Source organism: Rhipicephalus microplus, unplaced genomic scaffold (assembly GCF_043290135.1).
Source record: "Rhipicephalus microplus isolate Deutch F79 unplaced genomic scaffold, USDA_Rmic scaffold_976, whole genome shotgun sequence".
NCBI classification, from domain to species: domain Eukaryota; kingdom Metazoa; phylum Arthropoda; class Arachnida; order Ixodida; family Ixodidae; genus Rhipicephalus; species Rhipicephalus microplus.
Window position 1 is genome coordinate 15,001 of NW_027465526.1, and position 9,097 is coordinate 24,097.

Genomic DNA, 9,097 nt, shown 5'->3' on the forward strand with positions numbered 1-9,097 from the left:
AGTTTTTGCGCCGCCCCGGCTGACGCGGTTTTCGCGCCGCCCCGGCTGACGCGGTTCCGACTTTGCACTTTTTGGCTCACCCCGGCTGGCGGCCCACTCACTCGATCGCCAGGTCTGTTTGCCCCGGTGGTTCCACCGCCAGGCTTAAGCGCGAACTTTTTTTGTTTGTTTTCTTTTGATTAAGCGCAAGCTTTTTTCTTTGTTTTCTTTTGATTAAGCGCGGGCTTTTTTCTTTGTTTTTTTTGCATTCGCCCCGGCAGACGCGGTTTTTGCGCCGCCCCGGCTGACGCGGTTTTTGCCGCCCCGGCTGACGCAGTTCGGACTTAGCACTTTTCGGCTGTGCCTGGCTGGCGGCCCACTCACTCGATCGCCATGTCTGTTTGCCACAGTTTTCCCGGTGGTGCCGCACCCGGGCTCGCCCCGGCTGACGCGGTTTCGTGCCGCCCCGGCAGACGCGGTTTTCGCGCCGCCCCGGCTGACGCGGTTTCGTGCCGCCCCGGCAGACGCGGTTTTTTGCCGCCCCGGCAGACGCGTTTTTTTTTTCTTTCGCCCCGGCTGACGCAGTTTTCGCGCCGCCCCGGCAGACGCGGTTTTCGCGCCGCCCCGGCAGACGCGGTTTTTTGCGCCGCCCCGGCTGACGCAGTTCGGACTTGGCACTTTTTGGCTGAGCCTGGCTGGCGGCCCACTCACTCGATCGCCATGTCTGTTTGCCACAGTTTTCCCGGTGGTGCCGCACCCGGGCTCGCCCCGGCTGACGCAGTTTTCGCGCCGCCCCGGCTGACGCGGTTTCGTGCCGCCCCGGCAGACGCGGTTTTTTGCGCCGCCCCGGCTGACGCGGTTTTTTGCCGCCCCGGCTGACGCAGTTCGGACTTGGCACTTTTCGGCTGTGCCTGGCTGGCGGCCCACTCACTCGATCGCCATGTCTGTTTGCCACAGTTTTCCCGGTGGTGCCGCACCCGGGCTCGCCCCGGCAGACGCGTTTTTTTTTTTTCTTTCGCCCCGGCTGACGCAGTTTTCGCGCCGCCCCGGCTGACGCGGTTTCGTGCCGCCCCGGCAGACGCGGTTTTTTGCGCCGCCCCGGCTGACGCGGTTTTTGCCGCCCCGGCTGACGCAGTTCGGACTTAGCACTTTTTGGCTGAGCCTGGCTGGTGGCCCACTCACTCGATCGCCATGTCTGTTAGCCACAGTTTTCCCGGTGGTGCCGCACCCGGGCTCGCCCCGGCTGACGCAGTTTTCGCGCCGCCCCGGCTGACGCGGTTTCGTGCCGCCCCGGCAGACGCGGTTTTCGCGCCGCCCCGGCTGACGCGGTTTTTGCCGCCCCGGCTGACGCAGTTCGGACTTAGCACTTTTCGGCTGTGCCTGGCTGGCGGCCCACTCACTCGATCGCCATGTCTGTTTGCCACAGTTTTCCCGGTGGTGCCGCACCCGGGCTCGCCCCGGCTGACGCAGTTTTCGCGCCGCCCCGGCTGACGCGGTTTCGTGCCGCCCCGGCAGACGCGGTTTTCGCGCCGCCCCGGCTGACGCGGTTTCGTGCCGCCCCGGCAGACGCGGTTTTTTGCCGCCCCAGCTGACGCAGTTCGGACTTAGCACTTTTTGGCTGAGCCTTGCTGGCGGCCCACTCACTCGATCGCCATGTCTGTTTGCCACAGTTTTCCCGGTGGTGCCGCACCCGGGCTCGCCCCGGCAGACGCGTTTTTTTTTTTCTTTCGCCCCGGCTGACGCAGTTTTCGCGCCGCCCCGGCAGACGCGGTTTTCGCGCCGCCCCGGCAGACGCGGTTTTTTGCGCCGCCCCGGCTGACGCGGTTTTTTGCCGCCCCGGCTGACGCAGTTCGGACTTGGCACTTTTTGGCTGAGCCTGGCTGGCGGCCCACTCACTCGATCGCCATGTCTGTTTGCCACAGTTTTCCCGGTGGTGCCGCACCCGGGCTCGCCCCGGCTGACGCAGTTTTCGCGCCGCCCCGGCAGACGCGGTTTCGTGCCGCCCCGGCAGACGCGGTTTTTTGCGCCGCCCCGGCTGACGCGGTTTTTTGCCGCCCCGGCTGACACGGTTCGGACTTTGCACTTTTCGGCTGTGCCTGGCTGGCGGCCCACTCACTCGATCGCCATGTCTGTTTGCCACAGTTTTCCCGGTGGTGCCGCACCCGGGCTCGCCCCGGCAGACGCGTTTTTTTTTTTTTTTTCTTTCGCCCCGGCTGACGCAGTTTTCGCGCCGCCCCGGCTGACGCGGTTTCGTGCCGCCCCGGCAGACGCGGTTTTTTGCGCCGCCCCGGCTGACGTGGTTTTTGCCGCCCCGGCTGACGCAGTTCGGACTTTGCACTTTTTGGCTGAGCCTGGCTGGCGGCCCACTCACTCGATCGCCATGTCTGTTTGCCACAGTTTTCCCGGTGGTGCCGCACCCGGGCTCGCCCCGGCAGACGCGTTTTTTTTTTTTCCTTCGCCCCGGCAGACGTGGTTCCCCCCCCCCCCCTCCGTCTTTCTTTTTGTTTTTTTTTTTCGCCGCGGCTGAAGTGGATTTTTCGGTGCCTCGACGCCCCGGTAGTCGCGGTTTTTCCGTTTCCGCACGGCCCCGGCTGACGCTGCTCGGTCACAGTCGCCTTTTGTGGTGATTGCAGACTTCTTGAGCGCGGGTGTTTTTTTTTTTTGTTGTTGTTGTTGTTTTATTACGCATTCGCTCCAGCAGACGCTGTTTAGACTTTTTGTTTCCTCTTTTATCCTGCGACGAGGTGACGAGGTTTATTCGGTGCCCCGCCGCCCCGGCTGAAGTGATTTTTCCTGTCCCGTGCCGCCCCGGCTGACGCGGTTGGGACTTCGCGTTTGTTCGGCCGCCACGGGTTTTGGCGCACTCGCTCGGTTGCTTGTTGTTGCCACTTGTTGCGAACCCAGGTTTCTTGAGCGAGCGCGGGCGTTTTTTCTTCCTTTCTTTCTTTGTTCTATGTGTTAGCGAATCGGCCTTTAATATCACACGAGGACTCACAACCAACAATTTTCAGTTTGAAGTGTAAAAAATCTGCAGGTGTTGACGTAACTGACTTGCCCCGTACCCTTGAGTACATCCATGAAGTTCTCGTAGTACTACTAAATCGCATTATTCCAAGTGGAGAAATTCCCATAAACTTGCAAACCTCTACACGAAAATCGGTGCGCGTGATAAAGTTGAAAATTATCGTCCGATATCAAATGTGCCTTCTATAACACAAATTCTAGGAAAAAAAAAAAAAAAAACACTTGTTCGCCGTTTTCTGCGCCGTGACTGGCAGCACTCCGGCGAAGCGAAACGGGGTCGATTCGAGCACGATATCGGCGTCTTTCGACGTGCTCGCCGGCGACCGTCGCACGAGTACGTCGCACGAGCGCGTCTGCCGGGGCGCCGTTTGCGAAGCCGACGCAAAAGTGGGAACCGCCGCTCGGATGATCGCCGCTTTCGGCAGAGTGAGTGTTGGCACTCCGGGGAAGCGAAACAGCGTGAATGCGCCCACGAAATCGGCGTATTTTGAAGTGCCCGCCGGCGACCGTCGCACGAGTACGGTAAACCGCGTCAGCCGGGGCGTAGTTCGGGACGCCGACGAAAAAGTGGGAAGCGCAACTCGGATCTTCGCCGTTTTTGCAGGAGTGAGTGGCGGCCCTCCTGCGAGACCAAGAAGCATCGATTCGTGCACGAATTCGGCGCCTTTCGACGTGATCGCCGGCGACCGTCGCTCGAGTAGGGCAAACCGCGTCTGCCGGGGCGGGCTTCGGGACGCCGATGCGAAAGTGGGAAACGCTGCTCGGATGTTCGCCGTTTTTGGCCGAGTGAGTGCTGGCACACGGGCGAAGCCAAACGGGGCCGATTACGGCACGATATCGGCGTCTTTCGACGTGCCCGCCGGCGACCGTCGCACGAGTACGGTAAACCGCGTCAGCCCGGGCGGAGTTCGGGACGCCGATGCGAAAGTGGAGAACGCCGCTCGGATCTTCGCCGTTTTTGGAGGAGTGAGTGGCGGCACTCCGGAGAAGCCAGGGAGCGCCAATTAGCGCACGATATCGGCGTCTTTCGACGCGCTCGCCGGCGACCGTCGCACGAGTAGGGCAAACCGCGTCTGCCGGGGCGGGGTTTACGACGCCGACGCAAAAGTGGGAACCGCCGCTCGGATGTTGGCCGTTTTTGGCAGAGTGAGTGCTGGCACTCCGGCGACGCGAAAGAGCGCGAATGCGCCCACGAAAGTGGCGTATTTGGACGTGCGTGACGGCGACCGCTGCAGGAGTACGAAAAACCACGTCAGCCGGGGCGAGCGACACACGGCGGTCTGGGTGCTTATCGCTGCTATTATAGGGGCACCCCGGCAGACGCAGAAAAAAAAAAAAAAATTTTCGACCTTCTTTTTTGCTGGTCGAGCTCGGGTAACCCAGGTCGCAATGGGAGCCGCGCACGAAAGCGGCGTCGCGAGACGCGTTCGCGGTCGCTAGTCGCACGAGCTCGGCAACCGCGTCAGCCGGCGCGGAGTTCGGGATGCCGACGGCTAAGTGGGTACCGCTGCTCGGATGTTCGCCGTTTTTGGCCGAGTGAGTGCTGGCACTCCGGTGAAGCCAAGGAGCGCCAATTCGTGCACGATATCGGCGTCTTTCGACGTGCCCGCCGGCCACCGCCGCACGAGTACGGCAAACCGCGTCTGCCGGGGCGGGGTTCGCGACGCGTACGCAATAGTGGGAACCGTCGCTCGGATGTTCGTCGTCTTTGGCCGAGCGAGTGCTGGCACTCCGGCGAAGCGAAACGGGGCCGATTCGGGCACGATATCGGCGTATTTCGACGTGCTCGCCGGCGACCGTCGCACGAGTACGGCAAAGCGCGTCTGCCGGGGCGAGGTTTGCGACGCCGACGAAAAAGTGGGAAGCGCCGCTCGGATCTTCGCCGTTTTTGCAGGAGTGAGTGGCGGCCCTCCTGCGAGACCAAGAAGCATCGACTCGCGCACGATATCGGTGTCTTTCGACGTGCCCGCCGGCCACCGCCGCACGAGTACGGCAAACCGCGTATGCCGGGGCGGGGTTGGCGACGCCGACGCAAAAGTGGGAACCGCCACTAGGATGTTCGCCGTTTTTGGCAGAGTGAGTGCTGGCACTCCGGCGAAGCGAAAGAGCGCGAATGCGCCCACGAAAGTGGCGTGTTTGGACGTGCTTGACGACGACCACCGCAGGAAAACGAAAAACCACGTCAGCCGGGGCGAGCGACCCATGGCGGTCTGGGTGCTTATCGCTGCTATTATAGGGGCACCCCGGCAGACGCAAAAAAAAAAAAAAATTTTTTTCGACATTCTTTTTTGCTCGTCGACCTCGGGTGACCCAGGTCGCAGTGGGAGCCGCGCACGAAAGCGGCGTCGCGAGACGGCTTCGCGGTCGCTAGTCGCACGAGCTCGGCAACCGCGTCTGCCGGGGCGGAGTTCGGGACGCCGACGGCTAAGTGGGAACCGCCGCTCGGATGTTCGCCGTTTGTGGCCGAGTGAGTGCTGGCACTCCGGCGAAGCCAAACGGGGCCGATTCCGGCACGATATCGGCGTCTTTCTACGTGCTCGCCGGCGACCGTCGCACGAGTACGGCAAAGTGCGTCTGCCGGGGCGGGGTTTGCGACGCGTACGCAATAGTGAGAACCGTCGCTCGGATGTTCGTCGTCTTTCGCCGAGCCAGTGCTGGCAATCCGGCGAAGCCGAACGGAGCCGATTCGGGCACGATATCGGCGTCTTTCCACGTGCTCGCCGGCGACCGTCGCACGAGTACGGTAAACCGCGTCAGCCGGGGCGGAGTTCGGGACGCCGATGCGAAAGTGGGAAGCGCCGCTCGGATCTTCGCCGTTTTTGGAGGAGTCAGTGGCGGCACTCCGGTGAAGCCAAGGTGCGCCAATTCGCGCACGATATCGGCGTCTTTCGACGTGCCCGCCGGCCACCGTCGCACGAGTACGGCAAACCTCGTCTGCCGGGGCGGGGTTTGCGACGCCGACGCAAAAGTGGGAACCGCCGCTCGGATGTTCGCCGTTTTTGGCAGAGTGAGTGCTGGCACTCCGGCGAAGCGAAAGAGCGCGAATGCGCCCACGAAAGTGGCGTGTTTGGACGTGCTTGACGACGACCACCGCAGGAAAACGAAAAACCACGTCAGCCGGGGCGAGCGACCCATGGCGGTCTGGGTGCTTATCGCTGCTATTATAGGGGCACCCCGGCAGACGCAAAAAAAAAAAAAATTTTTTTCGACATTCTTTTTTGCTCGTCGACCTCGGGTGACCCAGGTCGCAGTGGGAGCCGCGCACGAAAGCGGCGTCGCGAGACGGCTTCGCGGTCGCTAGTCGCACGAGCTCGGCAACCGCGTCTGCCGGGGCGGAGTTCGGGACGCCGACGGCTAAGTGGGAACCGCCGCTCGGATGTTCGCCGTTTGTGGCCGAGTGAGTGCTGGCACTCCGGCGAAGCCAAACGGGGCCGATTCCGGCACGATATCGGCGTCTTTCTACGTGCTCGCCGGCGACCGTCGCACGAGTACGGCAAAGTGCGTCTGCCGGGGCGGGGTTTGCGACGCGTACGCAATAGTGAGAACCGTCGCTCGGATGTTCGTCGTCTTTCGCCGAGCCAGTGCTGGCACTCCGGCGAAGCCGAACGGAGCCGATTCGGGCACGATATCGGCGTCTTTCCACGTGCTCGCCGGCGACCGTCGCACGAGTACGGTAAACCGCGTCAGCCGGGGCGGAGTTCGGGACGCCGATGCGAAAGTGGGAAGCGCCGCTCGGATCTTCGCCGTTTTTGGAGGAGTCAGTGGCGGCACTCCGGTGAAGCCAAGGTGCGCCAATTCGCGCACGATATCGGCGTCTTTCGACGTGCCCGCCGGCCACCGTCGCACGAGTACGGCAAACCTCGTCTGCCGGGGCGGGGTTTGCGACGCCGACGCAAAAGTGGGAACCGCCGCTCGGATGTTCGCCGTTTTTGGCAGAGTGAGTGCTGGCACTCCGGCGAAGCGAAAGAGCGTGAATGCGCCCACGAAAGTAGCGTATTTGGACGTGCTTGACGGCGACCGCCGCAGGAGTACGAAAAACCACGTCAGCCGGGGCGAGCGACCCACGGCGGTCTGGGTGCTTATCGCTGCTATTATAGGGGCACCCCGGCAGACGCAGAAAGAAAAAAAAAAATGGGGACATGGCGTGCGTCACCGTGCGGCTTCGCAGCGTTGCCGAAGTCGCCGAGCCCTTCGACTGAGCCGAACGGCGGACAGGGAACGTTGGTCGGCCGTTCTAACCTGTCGGTGCCACGCCGAGACGTCGTTAAGGAAAACCGCGTCGTGGGCCTCTACGACGCCGTCGAGTCGTTGTACGTTTGGTGTCCAGCGTGTCGGCGGCGAGTAGCGGACACGTCGTTCACGACTTCGGTCTTTCGCAGTCGACGCGAACTTGCGGAGAGTCGTGGTGCCTCACGTTTTCGGCAGAAACCGCGGCGGAATTTTCCCGTGCGTGCGCGCACGACCTCGGTGCTGTGCCGTCAGCGTAGTGTTGCACAAACTCGTGGCCTACCCAAGGTGCGGTACGTTTGCGGCCGTATCCTCGGTGGGAATTTCGTGAGTAGGGTCGCAAATTCTACGACCTCGGCGGGTTTGAGAGCGACGTAGACTTGTGGCACGCTCAACATGCCACACGTTTCGGGGCACACCCGCGGTGAAATTTTCTCGAGTACGCTCGTATTAGGGCCCAAGGAGGTCTGGGTACTTATCGCTGCTATTATGTGGGGGTTCTCGTGAGCGGCGTACGCGAAAGCGACCGGGTGTCTGATATGCGGCGGGCTTCGGCCTCGTCAAGCGTGTCCTCGGGTCTGCTCCAGGGGAATCCACGGCAGTCGTCTGCAGCCTCATCCGCTTGATGCGTTAGGGGCTGGTTGTCGGACGGTGCCGTTTTACCACGATATCGAGGTGTGTTCCGTGTCGTCCTCGGGCGATTCAGATGCGAAAGCGCCGAAGACGCGGGCGTGACCCGTCGTCTGGCGGCTTTGCAGTCTCGGCTCCGTTGCTAGTTCCGGCCGGTCCACCGACAGTGCAGCGGGCTTGGGCAACCCGCACGGCGCGACCGAGTCGATGCAACGAAAAAGAGCGAGCATGAACGTGCTTCTTGCCGCACGGCTCCCACTCGTCTTTCGGGAAGGTTGTGCCGTAGCGAGCTCGAACGCCGTCATCTCGGAGTGCAAAATAAGCGTGTTGGGGCGCCTGAAGGTGGCCTCCGCCGCACACAGACTGCGTCCGGCCCGCCGAGGGCGAGGACGGACGCGCAGTCGAACGATTACCTGGTTGATCCTGCCAGTAATCATATGCTTGTCTCAAAGATTAAGCCATGCATGTCTAAGTACATGCCGAAATAAGGCGAAACCGCGAATGGCTCATTAAATCAGTTATGGTTCCTTAGATCGTTTCTTCCTACTTGGATAACTGTGGCAATTCTAGAGCTAATACATGCAGTGAGCCTGGAGCCCTTTGGGTAACGGGTGCTTTTATTAGACCAAGATCGATCGGGTTTCGGCCCGTATTGTGTGGTGACTCTGGATAACTTTGTGCTGATCGCATGGCCACGAGCCGGCGACGTTTCTTTCAAGTGTCTGCCTTATCAACTTTCGATGGTAGGTTACTTGCTTACCATGGTTGTTACGGGTAACGGAGAATCAGGGTTCGATTCCGGAGAGGGAGCCTGAGAAACGGCTACCACATCCAAGGAAGGCAGCAGGCGCGCAAATTACCCACTCCCGGCACGGGGAGGTAGTGACGAAAAATAACAATACGGGACTCTTTTGAGGCCCCGTAATTGAAATGAGTACACTCTAAATCCTTTAACGAGGATCAATTGGAGGGCAAGTCTGGTGCCAGCAGCCGCGGTAATTCCAGCTCCAATAGCGTATACTAAAGCTGCTGCGGTTAAAAAGCTCGTAGTTGGATCTCAGTTCCAGACGAGTAGTGCATCTACCCGATGCGACGGCTCGGACTGAACATCATGCCGGTTCTTTCTTGGTGCACTTCATTGTGTGCCTCGAGATGGCCGGTGCTTTTACTTTGAAAAAATTAGAGTGCTCAACGCAGGCGAGTCGCCTGAATAAACTTGCATGGAATAATAGAACAA